We start from the raw sequence: 18227 nt of genomic DNA on the forward strand, positions 1-18227 counted from the left end.
CTATGTATCCAAAAGTCTTCATATAAGAAACATAAGGTTTTCTCCCACTCCAAGCTTCTTCCAGAGTCATTGATATAAGTGCACTTGTAGGACACCTATTTCTTGTATACATTGTATTTATCACTACTTCCGCCTAAAATTCATATCTAAGGTATTGGACATGAAGTATATTCCTTACTATTTCCACAATGGTTCAATTTACTCTTTTAAAAACTCTATTTTATTATCGAATGTAAAGAGTGGAGGTTTGTCTTGCAATACCATGCATCTTCAAGAAATCATTGAATTGCTTTGACATATATTCACCTCCATTGTCCATATGCAATATCTTGATTTTGCACTTATATTGCTTCTCCACAAGTGCCTTAAACTCCTTAAATCTTTTGAAACACTCACTCTTTTCTTTGAGGATGAAAATCCACACCTTCCTTGAAAAATCATCAATGAATATGACAAAGTACCTTGCACCTCCTATTGATGGAGTCGTCATATGTCTCCAAACATCAAAATAGACTATTTTCAACAACTTGATTGTATGTCTTGCAACTCCACTTGGAAATGTAGCTCTTTGTTGTTTGCCTTAAATACAACGTTCACAAGCAAGAGTCATAGCATTGTGACTTATATGACCAAGATCTAAGCCATTTACTATGGATTTGAGCTCTTTCATGCTCTTGGCATTCAAATGACTAAGTCATCGATGCCAAATACAAAATTTGTCTTAATCTTGAGGAAATTCAAAAAATACCACCTCTTCAACTTTATTCACCTTCTTACACTTGATGAAGTAGAAGTTGCCATTTCTAAAGCCCTTTGCAACATCATCTCCTTCCAATGTCTTCACAAAATATCCATTCTTATTAAATTGCACTTTACAACCATAAGAAACAAGTTTACTCACCAAAAGGAGGTTTTTCTTCATTTTTGGCACATGTAAGACATTCTTCAATTTAATCTTCTTAGTTTGGCCCTTCATAACAATCTCTACTACAATAGAGCGTGTTCTAATAGCTTGTACTAAGCCATTGTTTCCCATGAGTATATTTATTGCTGAAATTTCTTCATAAGTGTCAAATGAACACTTGTATAGAATCATGTGCTTGGTGGCATTCAAATCAACAATCTACTCGGACATGGTAGCCATGGAAGTACGTTCACTTACCATAAGTACATAACCATCACTTCCATATTCATCACGAGCATTGTTTGCACTTTTTCTATCTCTTTTCTTAGCCTTGTAGAAATTTCTAGCAAAATGACCTAATTTTCGACAAATGAAGCAAGTTCTTGCATTGCCATGTTAGTTAAAATAATTCTCTTTGCCTTGTCTTAAAAAGAGAGCTCAATCCTCACTTTGAGGCTCTTTTTCTTTCCTCTTGGTCACTTCATAAGAAAGTCTTGCCATCACATAATCCATTGTAAGTTCTTTTAATTTGATGGACTCCAATGCCACAATGAGATAGTTGTAGGACTTAAAAAGGCTCATAAGTAAGGTCATGATAATATCATTTTCTTCTAAAGGCTTATCAATAAATATAAGTTGATTAGCAAGGGTCTTTACCTTATTGACATGAGCCATGAGGCCATCACCTTCTTTCATCTTGCAAGTGAAGAATTTCCTCCTTGTAAAGATGATAATGAACAAGTTCTTGCTCTCATATATGTTGCAAAGGGTCTTCCATGCTTTTGCTAGTCGTTTACTATAAATGATATAAAAAAAAATTGCTTCATCCAAATTGATGGTAATCATGCCAAAAGCCTTCTTTTCACATCTTGTAAAGTCCTTCTTCTCTTTAGTATTAACATGCATGCTTGGAGGCTCTTCACTTTCATCTACAATGTCTCAAAGATCCAAAGACGATAACAAAAGTTCTATTTTTACCTTCCAATGGTAGAAATTATCACCTTTAAACTTCTCAATTACTCTCAAACCTTCACCCTCAGTAGAAGCCATATCTAAGAACAAGTCTATCAAAAAATATTAAGAAAAGGAGTTTATATGTGCTTAAAATCACCAAAAAAATTTTGCACTAGCAAAATCTCAAAATGCCCTCTTGTGAAGAAATGAATGTTTCTTTACTCTAACACTCCCAACTCAAATTTCAAAGCTTGTAACAAGTAAGTGGACTTCAATCAGCCTCATTAACAAGTTTTCTAACTCATAAAATTCACTTTTTTACTAAAATTTCCACAACACCAAAGACATTATCAAACTCTTTGTATAAGGTCTTAATCAGTCAGTTCTAGGAATTAAGAACCTTCAAACAGATGTTAGGGATCTATAAGACCCAAATCAAAACTTCCACAAGCCAATACACAAGATTAGATCATACAAACCTTAATATCAGTAAATGCCATAAAATCTATTCCACACAAGAGCAACAACTAGCAAATAACTTCAACTTACTTGAGAAGTACAATCAAGTGTTTGTCGACCCATAACCCTAAGAAGAAATATAATAAGCAAGACACAAGTAAGTAGAAATCAGCAAGGTTAGACACAAGAAAAGTGTGGAATGAGATACCTCTCACTTCTAACATCCTTTACTTATAGATAGAGTTTACATCCATTGTGGCTCAACTTCATTCTCATTCATCCTTACTTCATCCAATTAAACCCTAAATTTTACTTAATCTAGCTGCCACTTCAAATCCTAGCCACCACTTAATCTAACCGCTACTATAAATCCTAGCCGCCACCTTGGTAACTTTCCTATTACCTTTTGCTATCCTTTAACCATTAGTAACTTACGTTAGGTAATATCTTTTATTTGTCTAATATTTTCTTTATTAGTCTTTTTATTCTAAAATAGGATATTATTAATGGCTGAGAGGACCTATTCACTACCTTCATAAGAAACAACAATCAAAGTATGTAGCAAATATAATTTGTGGCAGCTTAGACATTATGAACATGTGATTACCGCTTTTGGTGGAATTTGTTCCTAAAAGAGAGTATAATGTTACAAACATATATATTTACTTTAATATTTATTTAAATAATATAAATAAATAGAAGTAAATAAAAATAGATTAATTTCATGTTATCTTTTAGAAAAACTTCTTAAAAGCTTTGTAAATGTAACTTCACCTTTATATATGTCTATTATTGATAGATTAGAAACTTAACCAATAAATTAGCCATATATCACATGTATTGGTAGTTTGTGGTATAAGCTAATAATATAATATATATATATATATATATATATATAACTTACCTTATAAATTAAGACATGTATCTTGTAAATTGGACATATATTAGAGGTCCTATAGAACATTGTTATAAAGCTCTTAAGTAGATAATATATATAGAGGCAAGAGTGAAGCTTTCTTCACTCTTATCAACTTCTTTCTTGCTTCTAGGCTAGTTTAAAGGGTCTCTAATTTTTTTTATCTTTTGGCAATAGCCATTCTAGTTTCTTTTTAATATACATACTTTTTTATTTCTATTTTGTCTTCTTTCTTTGAAAAAAGTCTCACTTTTTTATTTTCTCTTAAGAAATTTTAAACTTTGATAATCACATTAATTGATAGTTTTTCAAAAAATATGTAGATTTTCATCCTTAAAGTTAAGAATCAATGTTTTTTAAATTTTAAAGAATTTAATATATTTATTAAAAAATTAATATAAATAAAAAATTAAATTATTGTATACAAAAAATATAGGTGAATACTTGCCAAAATAATTTTATGATTTCTTAATGATTAAAGGTATTGCAAGGTAAACCTCTATATTTTATTCTGCAACAAAATAAAATTGTTGAAAAAGAAATCAAACCATTGAAGAGACAACAATGAATATGCTTAATGTTCAATATCTTAGGCATATGTTTTGAGCAAAAGTCATGGTGAATGTTGCATATATAAGGAATATATGCCTTAAAAATATATTCACATTAATAATTCTATAAGAAGCTTAGAATTAGAAAAAACCTTATATTTTATATATGAAAAGTTTTAGAATCATTACTTATTTGAAGATATTAGATTCTATGAGATACAAACTTGATACAAAAGGTATAAAATTTTTATTTTTAAAATATTTTGAAGCTACCAAGGCATGTAGATTAATATATTTGGATATCAAAAAGATCATCAAAAGTTGTAATGTTAAGAGTTGAACTATAAAAGTATATGTGAGTATTTAGAAAAGTCATTTTTATATCTATAATGTCAATATTGATGATTTAATCATCTATACTAACACCTTAAAAAAATTAAATTGATTAAAGATGAAGTTCAAAAAATAATATGAGATGAATAATTTAAAATTATTCCACTATTGTTTAGGAGTAGAATTTGTAAGAAATCATGCCAACAAGATTATTACATCAAGCCAAAGAAAGTACATTAAAGAAGCATTAAAAATTCATTAGAATATCATTGGAAGATAATTTAAAATTGATAAAGGTCATGATATTGTATTAAAATACGACTTCAAGGTAAAAAATATATAAAAAACATACTTTAAAAAATAGAAATAAAAGATAGTAAAATAATAAATACATTTATTGTTAATATTCTTTTCATATAAAATCTTCTATTTACTTTGTAGGATAATAAATAAGATTAAAAAAAATATGTTATAATAAGAATATTATATATATTTACTTTAATGAAGTAATTAAGATTATTTTTTAGAAAAAAATACTTTTTAAAAGCTAAAAATAAATATCCAAAGAGGACTAGTTGTAAACCACGATTGAAATCAAATCTTGATGCAAATACTTGTACATCTGGAGCAATTTTAAGGTTCTCTTATTGATAGGAATGTAGTATTATAAAAAACAAATTAAGAATTTTATTTAAGCATTAGATTTATATGATTTAAATTAATATTTAGTTATCAATAGTTTTCAAATTTAAAAGTATTTAAAATAATTTGGTATTTTATTTAAGATTTATATAAGCATTATAGTAGATTAACAAATGAAAACTTATTGGATCTTAAATTTTCTTATTTCAAATTTATTCTTTTAATATTAAATTAATAAAATAGCTAAATTAAATATTATTTAAATTCAATTGGATTAAAATTTTGGAATTCGGATTTCAAAGATTAATAAGGATTTCTTTGATCTTGCACAATTCATTGGTTTAATTAAAATAATATTTTGTAAGCTCATAGTTAATTCAATTTGAAATGTTTTTATAAAATTTAAGTGCAATTAAACAATGTAGTATTAGTAGATTAATATTAAGGTTGTAAAAAGAATCTATTAGTAGATTAACATTAAGGTTATAAAAAGAAAATAGTCAATACTTAAGCAGATTAGGAGATTTTTTTTTCAATTGGTAAGTTGGATTTTTAAAAAAAATTGATTTAATTTAATTGTTAATCATCATCTATAGTTGCCTCAAAATGTAGTTCTTTTAGTGGAATGAGCATAATAATTAGACATAGAATACAAAGTATTTTTTTTCTAATCCAACCATTTCCAAAATAAGTATGGAGTCTACTTAAATTATTATTTATTTGATATTAAATACCATCAGATATACATCTTTCTAAAAAAAATCGAAGAATTTGTATGGTAATTTTTATATAAATATTTTTAGTTAGTAAAAGCTTGGATTAAGTTATCAGTTCATTAGAAAAATCTGATTTTAGAATTTAAAATAGTATAAATTAGAAAATAAATGATAAGGCTTAATTTTATAATAAAGTAGATTTATCGAAACAAAAGACAGTTTAATTTTTTAGTCTATATCAGGGTGATAAAAATATTAATTTATATTAATCTTACTATATAAAATAAAAAATATATAATTTTCTAATACATGTGTTGTTTTATTCTAAAATTTATCTACTATGTAAAACTTAATTTTAATTAATTTTTACTAAAACAAATTTTTATTTAACTTAATATATAATTTATTAATATGTATCATTTTTTAGTAATTTTGATTACAAAATAGACAATACTAACTTACCAATAACTTATGATTCATATTCTTATGTCAGAAAAAGAAAGAAGTCCCATAGAAAATTAGGCTATACTTAATCTATGAAATGAAATTTCTCTTCTTAATGAATTATATTCTATATTTTCTAATATTAATAGTTTAAATTAAAAAAATTTATATTATTTTTTAATTTTTAATTATAAAATAGTAAAAATATAAAAAATAAAACGTGAAATAATTAGAGAATTTTTGAAATTATTTAAATTTTAAATGCAATAAATACAGGATTTTAAGGAACATTAAAAAAGTTATGATCAACTATAGGATAATCAAAGTTTTACTTATTTCTAAACAACTTAATGTAGAATTTTTTGAATTTTTTAAATTTTAAGTTATTACATTTTATACACTTTTTAGACAATTTTTTTATTTTTTATCATCTACATCATACATATATTGAAAATAAAAAAATTAAAGAGGTATAATTTTGTTTTACACAATTATTAATTTTTTAACACATTCAACTTCTTCTTTTTTTTAAACGATTTCAATAATGTAATGTCTTAACTTATAAGCTCTCAAAATATTTATTCCAATTGAATATAAAATCAGCTGACATATGACATTTAGTTTTAGAGGTTAAAAACACAATAATAGAGAACTATTATTATTTGTTAATATTCAGTTGTATGAGCACAATATACATTCATAATTTTACTAAACAAACATATTATAAAATTTACTGATACTATTGTAGAAAATGTTTTCTTCTTACATAATAGTCCTTTTAGTTTATAAATATGAACGGATTTATTAATTGAGATTTAGATTAGTAGAAAATACTTATTTATATAATCACTTTTAATAGTCATTTTAAAACTTATAGATTTTTACTATATATACACACATATCTATGCATATGCTTGAAATAAAATAACATGTAATCTGAGATTATGATTGAGAACTAACATAGAAGACTTTGTTTTAAATTAGGTCTTAGCTCCTCTTATTAGAACTTTTCTGGAGGAATTTTAAATTTTTACTGTTTTTATATAATTTTAAGTTAATTTATCTAAACAAAATATCAAGTCCCAGTGATTTATTTTATATTATCACTTCATAAAATGTAATTTTTTTCTTTATTATATTTCTAAGTATTTTAATGAAGAATACAATAAGTTTTAGAAATTGTATAATGATAAATACTCGAAAAAAAATGTAAATACATAAATAGAAGATAAACTGATTTTGATTTTCATCCTATAGATTTTAGTATTAATAAAATATCATTAAAAACTAATCATAAAAAATTTAAGATTAATATAAAAATATAAGATAATTCTTATTATCTTTGATTATATTTGAAATGTTCTACATATAATAATTGAGATTTATTACTAATTAAACTATCTTCTCATTATTCTTTATAATAATAATAATAATAATAATAATAAATAACTTTTGACATTATTTTAATTAGATCTATTTTAAATGAATAAGAATATATTTTCAAAATGAACGTTTTAACTAATAAAATTTTAAAATATATTCAAGCACTACAACATATTAATTATTAGAAAAAGAAAATTCTTAGAAGTATTGTTGATGATTTCATTTTTTACATCTTTAATTTTAATTATGTCAATTAATAGTTTTATTTATTTTTTAATAAGTTCCTTACATTTTTATGATAATAAATTTGAAGATATGTATTTTATATGTTGCTAATTATTTTAAGTCTAAGAAGACCCTTCCTTATATTTTAAAATAAAACTATAAAAAAAAATTATTATATATATGTATATATATATATATATATATATATATATATATATATATAATTTTTTAAATATCATGATTGATTCTTATTGGACCTAAAAAATGAGCTTGATTATGGAATGCTATGTAAGTAGAACATTCTTCAAACCATAAAAAGAATTTGATATGATTACAAAATACTTGGTTTACTAATAAATTTTATTTTTTTCCTTAGTTTTGGATAATTTAAATAAATAAATAAATAAATAAATAAAATATATAAAATTATGTCTTAAGAAGTATTTAATTAGTTAAAATATTTTTTATACGTCTAATAAATAGTTATGATTAATAAAAATAAAAATTACAAGAAAATTATTTGTAATAGTTACTACTTTTAAAGTAACTAAAAACCAATAATATTAATTAAAATTATTTTTTTAGTTAAAAATTATAAAAAATCTTAGTGACAAAGTCTTTCATTTATTAATTTGAATAAAACTTATCTATAAAATGAACCAAGTTATTTTTAGATGTCTTATTAAAAATATTAAAAAAATTAAATGGCTTGATACAAATAGATATTTTTGCATTGAACTTAAAAAAACATTAATATTCAAATAAAAAATATATGAATATTTAAATAAATAAATTTATTAGGTTGATAATTTTAAAAAACTTAGATATAATAAGCAGCTGCTATTATGTCAGAAGTAGAATGAATTAAACAAAAATTGTACTATACCTATATAATTAGTGTACTAAGTTGTTGATATTTAATATTTTATTACATTAGATGCTGACTAAAAATTTGGTTTACATTTGTATGTGCTAGATTTTTTTTAATAATATCACTCTCTATTTGTATACACATTAATTTATTGTATTAAAAAATTAATTATTAATTGTAAATGATATAAGCATGAACCAAGGTATTTTTTAAGAACTTCAATATCTATTGTAATAGTTAGAATAATTTTAGTATAAAAAATAAATCTAGATAATGTACATGTTTTATAAGAGAATTATTAGTGACAAACATCATGGTTTTTAAAAAATAAAATACCTTTATAAATTGATAAATAGATCATTATGATGTGATCAAAGCCATAACAGGTGTATTTTGCACTGAAAATTACTTTTTAAAAATTCTGTACTAAAAAATTTATAGAAAAAAAATATTTTATAAATTATAACTAGTCATTCATACTTATATACTTGATAAAAAGTTTCAACTCTATCCATATTCTTAATACAAAAAAAGAAAATTACATGGATAACATTTTTTTACCATAAATAATTTATATATCTTGCTTTTAATAGCTAAATTCATAACACAATATTTTTTATTATGTGTTATTAATTTTAAAAATATCTTATGAAAATATAATAATATAATAAAATATAAGAAGAAAAAATATTTTACAATTATATATATATATATATATATATATATATGTATTACCTACATTTTTTCTATTTATATTCTTACATGCATATAAATATTTATGTGGTATTTTTCATATTTATAAAATGACTTTTAGATCTAACTTTATACCACCAAAATAATTTGGTAAATAGAATTTCCTATTTAGATATTCATAAATAATTATTATATTACTAAAATATATTGAATCAAATTCTTGTATATCTTTAATTTCTTTATTTAGAACAAATTAATACTTATTCTATATTAATACCTTATTTGCTTATTATGAAAAATCATTTTTAGATTTATATAAGAATTTTATTATGTACACCGTGGTAAAATATTCTTTTAATAGATATCATTCTTACTCAAATAAAAAGAAGTTTTAAAATCTTTTAAAGTTCAAGATTTTTAAGCTTCTTTGTATTTAGCAATAGCAATTCTAATTATTTTCAATCTTATGTCTATATATTTTCTATTTACTTTCTTTCTTACTTAATAATACATGACTTTATTTCTTTTTGAATTTTTGTCTTGATTTATGTCTTTCGTAATTATTTCCTATTAATAATATCTATAATTTATAATAATAAAAATTGTGAAACTAACCAATATTTCAAAAATTTAATAATTCCAAAAATATCTTCTTCATTTTCTTCTTTTCTTCAATTCACATAACATCTAACATATTAATTAAATTAATTAAATTTTATAAAAATTATTAAGCTATAATTATTTTAGTATTTTAAATCTTCATATTAACACAATAATAATAAAATTTCATACATCTAAATACTATGAAATAATTATAGTTGAATTCTAAAACCCACTAAAATCTTTTATGGTATAATCAACTTTTTTACAAATCTTATAATTAAAAATTATCTTTTGAATATTATCCATTACTTCAAATCCATATCTAATATAATTTTTTTAAATATATTATGTAAAATAAAGATTTTAAGCATAGTATTACTTTTACTTCTATTTACTTGAGGATGATTCTTATTATATTTATTACTTTAACTCCAAAACTTAATATATTTTATCCATATATATTCTATAGTTTTATAAAATCTCAATATTCAAATTTTTTCTAATTTTTTTTAATAGCTTTACAAAATCTAAATCTTTGTCAAATTAGATTTTTAAACAATATATATAAATTATTAATTTTAAAATTTATCAATAAGCTTTCTTAGAACTTTGAACTTTGTCTTTGTTGTAGTATTATTATCTTTTCTAGACTAAAACTTTATATTAGATATTTTATATAATGTGAGTAGAGATCTTAGGCCATATTTAATATCTAAGTTATAAATAAAAATTTAATTAGTAGTTAAGATGATTTGATTCTAGTAGATAAATAATTTAAAGTATTAGAAAAATTTACATTACAAAAAAAAACAATTGTGAGGATTTTCAACCACCAATCTATAAAAAATGATTCTTATAAGAGGATCAAATTTTAAAATTAAATAATATAAGTAAGTACTACAATAAAGACAAAATTCAAAGTTGTGTTGGATGATAAATTTTAGGTTTAACTTGAAAATCCATAGTAATTTAGAATTCTAAAACATTTTATACAGTAGTTTTTAATTTTTATTGACTTTACTCAATACTAAGTATTATTCCAATAATCAAAGAAGGTTGTAAATAAATCTTATAAATTATTTCAATATAGTATCCCAAAATCGTCTTATAAATAACTGAGTCCCTAGATTGTTTTTACCTCCATTGAGACTTTTTAAATATAAGGAGTCTAAAATTAATTTTTTAAAAAATAAAAATAAAACTTCATTTTAGAATGTCCAATTGCTTCATTTCATGCTCCTCCATGAATCCCAGATACTCCATGCACACCTTGCATATTCTTCATGTCTACCCAAATGATTCACAAAACATCCATAAAGTTTCTTCTCTTAAAAACTCTAGATTTCCTCATCTCGATTTTCAATACCATGCACAAGATTGATGAGATGCAGAGAACAAGATTAGATGAAGTTATGACCACACTACATCCATTTCTCCTGTCAACTGCCACGTCGACAATGACCCATTGAGCCGGTCATCCCCTTAGAAGACTTATGATCACCGGTCACGGCACTTCACGAGACCGAAGGCTTTCATGGACGTTGAAAACGCCATTCGAGTTCTAGGTTGAGATTTCACCTTTGCTGGACGATGTGCACACAATGATCGCTGCCGATGTGCACCTCGCTACCAGGAGCTGCGAATTCCAAAAAGACACGCTATGTGTGGAAACGTGGCTCCTATAGCATTTCCATCATCAACGTGGACAAGACCTAAGAGGATTTGGAGTGGGCCGCAGGGTTCATTGCTGCCGTCGAGAATCTCTACGCCATTATTGTGTAGCTCTTGAGTTCAAACATGTATCGCGCAGTGCACAAAAATATTAGGTCATCGCAAGAAGACACATTCCCCACACATTTTACAAATCAGCCGCAAATTACGTTGAATTGGTCTCAATTGTTGGTTTTGATGGACCCCGCATTGGTTGCCAGTTCATCATAGAAGCAACTTTAGGCACATTGCATTCTGAATCGAGGCCCCTCCAACGAAGCCCGTTCGCTAATACCACCTCAAGGGAACACCTCAATGCTAGTGATCGACGGCTTCACCACTTGCGTCGATAATTCAAGGCCCGCCTCCCCAGCGTTGGTCTTGCAATGGAAACATAAACTCTTGCATAAAAGACCACTCCCTATTTCTAATAGAAGTTAAACTATACACTCATTTATACTCATACATGTGTTGGGCTATTCCTGAAGTAGATGAAAGAAACAAATATTCTCACACAACACTCACGCTTCTTCAAAATGTCCAATTTGAAAGGTGCCACAATATTGTATCAAATGGTCACCACATTTCTGTTCTTTATCCTAAACTCTATGAATTGGTAATTGGAATTTACCTTTATCTCAACACATATTAATAATATATGATGAGGTTTTTTATATTACTTTATAAATTACTATATATTAGCTTATATTTTATCCAATATCACAAATTTTAACTGCATATTCTACGAAAGAAATGTAAAATGTGAGAAATTTACATATTTCATATTTTAAATAAAATTAAATTAAAATATTCATGTTTACCTGTGTATATAAATAAAGGAGAATATTGAATTGATTGAGATATATTTTAAATTAATCCATCTTTGCTCTTACCATTTTGTACCATATTTTGACTACCTGCCTATTTACTCTATATTAATCTTTCACTATCTTCCATCTATCAAGCCACAAAAAAAAAAAGCAAAACAATCTCAAATGATCAGGCCAATCATTGGGCATGTGTTAATTAAGAAGAATGTTTATATTGATATTTTGGTTAAGAAAAAAATGTGATACAATGTTCTAGAGATAGTATGTAGCAATTATGAAAGCAATCACCCAGTATTTTGATATGTAGATGGGTATAGTGGACGTTTGTGTGTACAAACACACACACACACAAAATATTGTAATTGTATTGCATTTACACATTATGCTGGAATAAAAGTTGATATGATGAAATTCAGTAAAGAATTAGTAAACATGCAACAATAACACTATGTGTGATGGTAACAATTGGGAAATAATTTCTACATGATATATCCAAATTAGAAAATTGTTAATGCTACATCTATAATTGACATTGTCATACCACATGTGACTTCCACTCAACTTAAATTGATTAAAAAGAACACTACTATGCTTAGAGCTTGTTTGGTAGTCAAATATTTAACTCCAATATGGACCCATATATATATATAGATATATATGTATATATTGGTAGCCAATTATTTAAAAATGTAATTTTGAATTAAACAAATTTTTAGGCAAATAATGTATTTTTTCAAAAAAAAACTCACAGCTTGTTCTCATAGAATATTCACTATCTCCACCTCAACCACCACACTTTCTATCAAAGACAAGAAAAAATAAGCGAAAAAGAAGACATATTATTACTTAGTTGTGTATGAGGGGAGGTCATGAGGTGTGAGTGTGAGGATGTATCAATTGGTGAAGTATATCAATTAGGGTTGCGTTAACAATTTTCCCAATGTATAATAAAATATCATTAGTTTTGGAGGGAGTAGAACGCTACGATTCAATCGAATATTACATGCAATTGTTGTTTTGGCTTTGCGGAAGATACCATTCCGGCATAGTTTTGAAATGGATACAAATTTGGACCACTTTGCTTAGGTGACCAGTGCTGTTGAATGGCAACGTGAGTGTACCATATCGAGATGTCACATTTGTCGGCTGTTAAGTTAAATATAGAGTTCGTTTTTTTTTTCGCACATTTTCTTTAGCTGACAGATTGATGTTGTATATAATGACATGCATAAGTAGCGTGATTTTGTTTACCTGATTTGTCCAAGCTTAATATGCAAATGCCGTAATCCTGATAGGTTAAACATAGTAATTAGGAATATGAAAGTGAGATTTATTAGGTGACGTATTAGAACATAGTTTGATCTGAAAGATAAAGCGAAGAAACATGTTAAAACTGTTCAAACAGAGAAAGTTACAGTTTAGAAGAAACAGAGCAAAGTAGTTACACTGATGCTTACGTGCTTAAGTGATAAAATTGTAGAAGTAGGAGGTAGATGGGAAGGCAAAAGAATCCAAGTCAGATGTTGATTGTCATGGTTTTTACTGCGTCACGGACGCATCAAATGAAATGAAACTATCATCGTTATTGGACAAGCCAAGAAATGGGTACAGAATTAGAAATTCAAAAACGGTCAACGTGAAACTGAGAGGATGTGAGAGGATTTATTAGCTATGAAATTTCAATTGTGTGCAGTCTGGCATAGGTATGGGCTAAGAGAAAAGTGAGGCTGAGAAGTAGCCCACCATTCAAAGACGTGCTGAAAATGGAATTAACAGGAGAACGTGCAGACTAATGTTCCGTTACTCTCAGTAAAGCAAGATTCAAAACAAAGCTGGGATAAAACCAATTTGCAAATAAAGGTCGCGGAGGCACAGATAGTTGATTGTAATCACATTGGAAGGACACTGGCATTCAGAGAATCAGGATTTACAGTGAAATATTTGACTCCAAGAAATACTTTACTTAGTGAGCAGCGGCAGCCCAAAATAGAAACATCTCTTTGGCATACTGAGGTTCATGAACCACAATAACGGTTCACAAGTCTACAATGTTACTATTACCAGAATATCACATTGCAAGTAGCCCGCTTTCACGTGTCTGAGGTTTTCGGGTTGCCCAGATTCCGGTTTACGGCAAAACCACCTGCGCAGACTCTGAGAACGGAATCCGGCCTCCGCGGAACGGGTTATTAAAGGATTCATCTGACACATTCACCGACAAGGCAAGTTATGACTGCCACAGTGTGTACAGGTACAAGATTCTTTCCAGCACTGGGATAGTACAAGCGAAATTCATGCAAGCCGTCTTCGCATTTAGTCAGTTGTCCACGTCGCGCCATTCACCTAGTAATTTGGAGCTGTTAACTGCAATAAAAAATTCACTGCTAAATAGATGAGAATCTTTAGCGCTGGTCACATGCCAGAGCTCTCAGGCGAAGGAGTAGCCATGCGGGTCCTCAGTCCGACTTATATACCAGGCCGGCGTGCAAACGATCAGCCAGTGAGAACAGGATCCAAACCAAGGCCACAACTTCAACTGACCACCACATCGCGGCGCCGTGTACCTGTGCCCATTCTACCAAGCGCAACGCATTCCAGGCAGGGCTCGAATATGTAGTTAAAGGACCGGGCACCAAATCAGCAATTCGACAGCTACGATTTAGATAAGTAGTAAACGTCATGGACGACACCTGCGCAGGATGAGTCAGTGCAACTTAAAATTCAGCATTTCTTAGAGTTCTATCGTCTATGCATTGTAATATGGAGACATGACATTTACAAGTCTTCTAGCATCACACAATACGAACAGCAGGAATCGCCTAAGTTGAGAAAACAGAAGCAATCAAGGAAGGATGTGATATTGGCGCGGCTCAATCTGAGGACAATACCAGCCGTTGCTGGAAAAGACATCTGATTGAGCGGGCCCAATAACACATGCCTCAAGAATACTTCCCTTCCAGACAAAACGTAGCACTCGCATCCAGAGAATTGATGCCACACCAACACATGCTGTTCATTCCTCGGCAAGCGGGAGAGAGAACAAATTGAAACTGGCGACTCTCCCGATGTTCTCCTCACTCGGCAGAAGCAGTGAATGCACCCACCCAACTAAAGCTGTGAATGCCACTACGACTACACAGAATGACTTCGGTTCCACTGTACCCCAACTCTCGTTCCACCAGAGACCCCTCATGGACCAATAATCTGGTCACGGAGAGGAGGAGAGCTTGCAACCCAACTTAAGCGAGAACTAACAGTCACAAACAAGGTTTCCTGGAAAACAGCTCCAGAAGCAAGAGGAAAAGCTGATTCCAGATGGTGCCTTTGGGACTACTTATTATACCAGAGCCAAGTGTCGATCTCATTAAGTGCTCGATTTGTCCGCACACACCATTGGAGAGGCGATCGTCGACATTGCAGGTACACTTGAATGCAAAGAACGGCCCATCGTGGAGGCACGCAATTAAAGTCCAGCGTGAATGCATGCAAGATGAAACGGACAATGGTGAAATAAAAAGGGGGGAGGGGGGGGAGGGGTGGCATTTGCGAACGGATGGGATTCCTATGCATGGCGTTGCCAATGCGCAGTCATCTGCAAGCGGGACGTCCGGCCCGAGGTCGATCCAGCCGCCTCCTATTCTTTCCCCGGAGCGTCACGGCCCTAACTCCTCATGTCTCCTCCTATTTTAAGCCAATTTGTGTGCCGTTTCATCCTGGTCTCTTTACCGAAGCTCTTGAGCCCTCAATTTTACTACGCTCTAAGTGGATTTGCCGCGATGGATTCACGAGAAACGACAGTCGCGCTCAGATTCTCAGGTCGCGGCACCGAGAACCCTGCACCGAGAGCGGCAAGGCTCCTCGATCTAGATCTGTTGGGTGTAACGATCCATGGATGAAAGTATTATTAATGAATGTATCGTGGATGAGTGCCCCTGCTTGCTTTCACCTCGCGATGGCTTCATCCGTACGAACGAACGAACAAACATATTCATCTGGAACTGTTCGATGGATGAGGAACCAGTGTTTGTTGCTTTGCGGAAGTGAAATACTGGAAATAATATATTTTTGACCCCACCAACAAATATCTATGACAGGAAATAAAAGGATCAAATACGAACAATCCTATAATTTTTTTTCCATTTCATTTTTTTTTTCCATTTTTTAACTATTGTGTACTGCAAATATATTCGCGTGAGTATTGTAGAACATGCTTGATGGGGGAGAAATGACCTCTCAATTTCCTGATATGGTTTCTAACAGGTTTTAACAGTATACTAACATAAAATTTCTAAACAAATTTAATTGAATTTGTAATGCTGTACACAACCACACACTCTTTGCACATTGTTTGTCAAAATATATATAATTTTTGGAAAACATTATGTAATTAATGAGTCAAAATTTATGGTCGAGTAATCCACAAAGTAGATTAATACAATTGTTTGTGGAATCAACGTGTTCCTCATCTAATATTTAGCGTATTTATTAATAGTTTCTTTTGACTCTAACTTCCAAGAATAAGATTATTCAATCTAATCAAAGTTTCATAAGTTTTATTTGTATAATTAGTGTATCTTAAACTCAACTAATTTTTACGTGATAACAAAATAAGCAATTGTCCAAAACGTTCACTTCAAATGTGCTTTGCCACGGAATATGACGGGTTACTTCAATGTTCTTTTAGTTGTTTTTTTTTTTTTTTTTTTTTTTCTTAACCTACCTTTTAACATTCGTTGCACATTCCTAAACGTAAATTTTACTAATTTTCTATAACAAATTCATCAAACCCAGTAATAAAAAGGGAAACAAATTCAATCCCATCTACACAATTATGGTTTTATTAAGGCTAACAAACTTTGTCACCAATTCCACACCTATTATGCAATATAATCACAGTAACGGTATTAGTTTGCGATGCTAATAATTTTGTATTGTTGATCTTAAAATCTTCAAAATAATCAAAAAAATCTTTGATTAGTTCAATGATTATTAATGTCTAGCATTTTATTTATTTATTTTTATCAGAAGTTGATAAGTTTATAGAATTTATTACAGTACCAACGTCCCGTCTCTTGCAACAGTATACGATATTTATATATATATAGAGAGAGAGAGAGTTATAGTTATATTTTAAATCAATGGTGTATTATTTAACTTTGACATTATACTTTCTGAATATAGTTGGGAATTTTTTTATTATTATTAACGTAGCGTACTTATTTAATGCCAAATCGTAAAATTATTGGGTACAAAAACAATTAGTTTAATCATCAAAGCAAGCAGGACAAGTAGTCAATGCCACGTAGACGATTGAGCTTCTCGAGAAGGATGATGATGATGTCAGCATATGATCTTCCCCCTCTGTCACAGTCCTTCATCCTCACTGCCCCTCCCCTCCGGGATCCATTTCTCATTCATCCCACTCGTTTCATCCCTGGTACAAGAAGTTGGTGGGGGTGGGTGCTTCGGACCTAATGATCAAGTGAAATCCGCTGATCCTGATAACGAAGGTCGCGTTCACACCGGCGGGTGACCATGGCCCTCTGTGTGTTGGTTTGTGTTGAGCCCAGATTACTTTTACTTTTATTTTTTACTTTTTTGGAACGTGGAAAAAAAAATACTTACACACACACACAAACACAACTGGGCTGGTCTTGGAGGTCGCTCCCAAAGTCAAGCCCTGTACCGAGAGGAGCCCTGGCTGTACAGGAACTAGAATTGATGGAGAAATTGAAAGAAGACTGTGTTGTTATACTTACTTGGGGGGGGGGGAGGCAAGTACTGACAGCCAGATCTCCTTGTTCCCTGCTGCAATATGGAATTCTTATTGATGATGATCTCTACTTGGGAGAGTGAATGTGTAAATAATTGCATATGGAAATACAATACAATTCAATTCAATTCCATTGAATTATTACATTGAAGAATAGTTACAGTGGAGGAAGATGTAGCACTGCACAAACAAAACACACACTTTGTTGAATGCTCCAGAC

The 18227-nt window shown here is 29.1% G+C and overlaps 1 long non-coding RNA gene across 1 annotated transcript; it reads right to left on the reverse strand.

The window, feature by feature from the left end:
* Positions 1 to 14121: 14121 nt before the first annotated feature.
* On the reverse strand, positions 14122 to 16889 carry LOC149987444 (uncharacterized). The gene is made up of 2 exons (XR_016498322.1): positions 15578 to 16889; positions 14122 to 14924 (listed from the first exon to the last, which is right to left on the reverse strand). It is a non-coding gene; the product is annotated as an uncharacterized LOC149987444 (long non-coding RNA).
* Between the last annotated feature and the right edge of the window lie 1338 nt (positions 16890 to 18227).

Source organism: Physcomitrium patens, chromosome 18 (assembly GCF_059467195.1).
Source record: "Physcomitrium patens ecotype Gransden chromosome 18, ASM5946719v1, whole genome shotgun sequence".
In the NCBI taxonomy this organism is placed as follows: Eukaryota; Viridiplantae; Streptophyta; class Bryopsida; order Funariales; family Funariaceae; genus Physcomitrium; species Physcomitrium patens.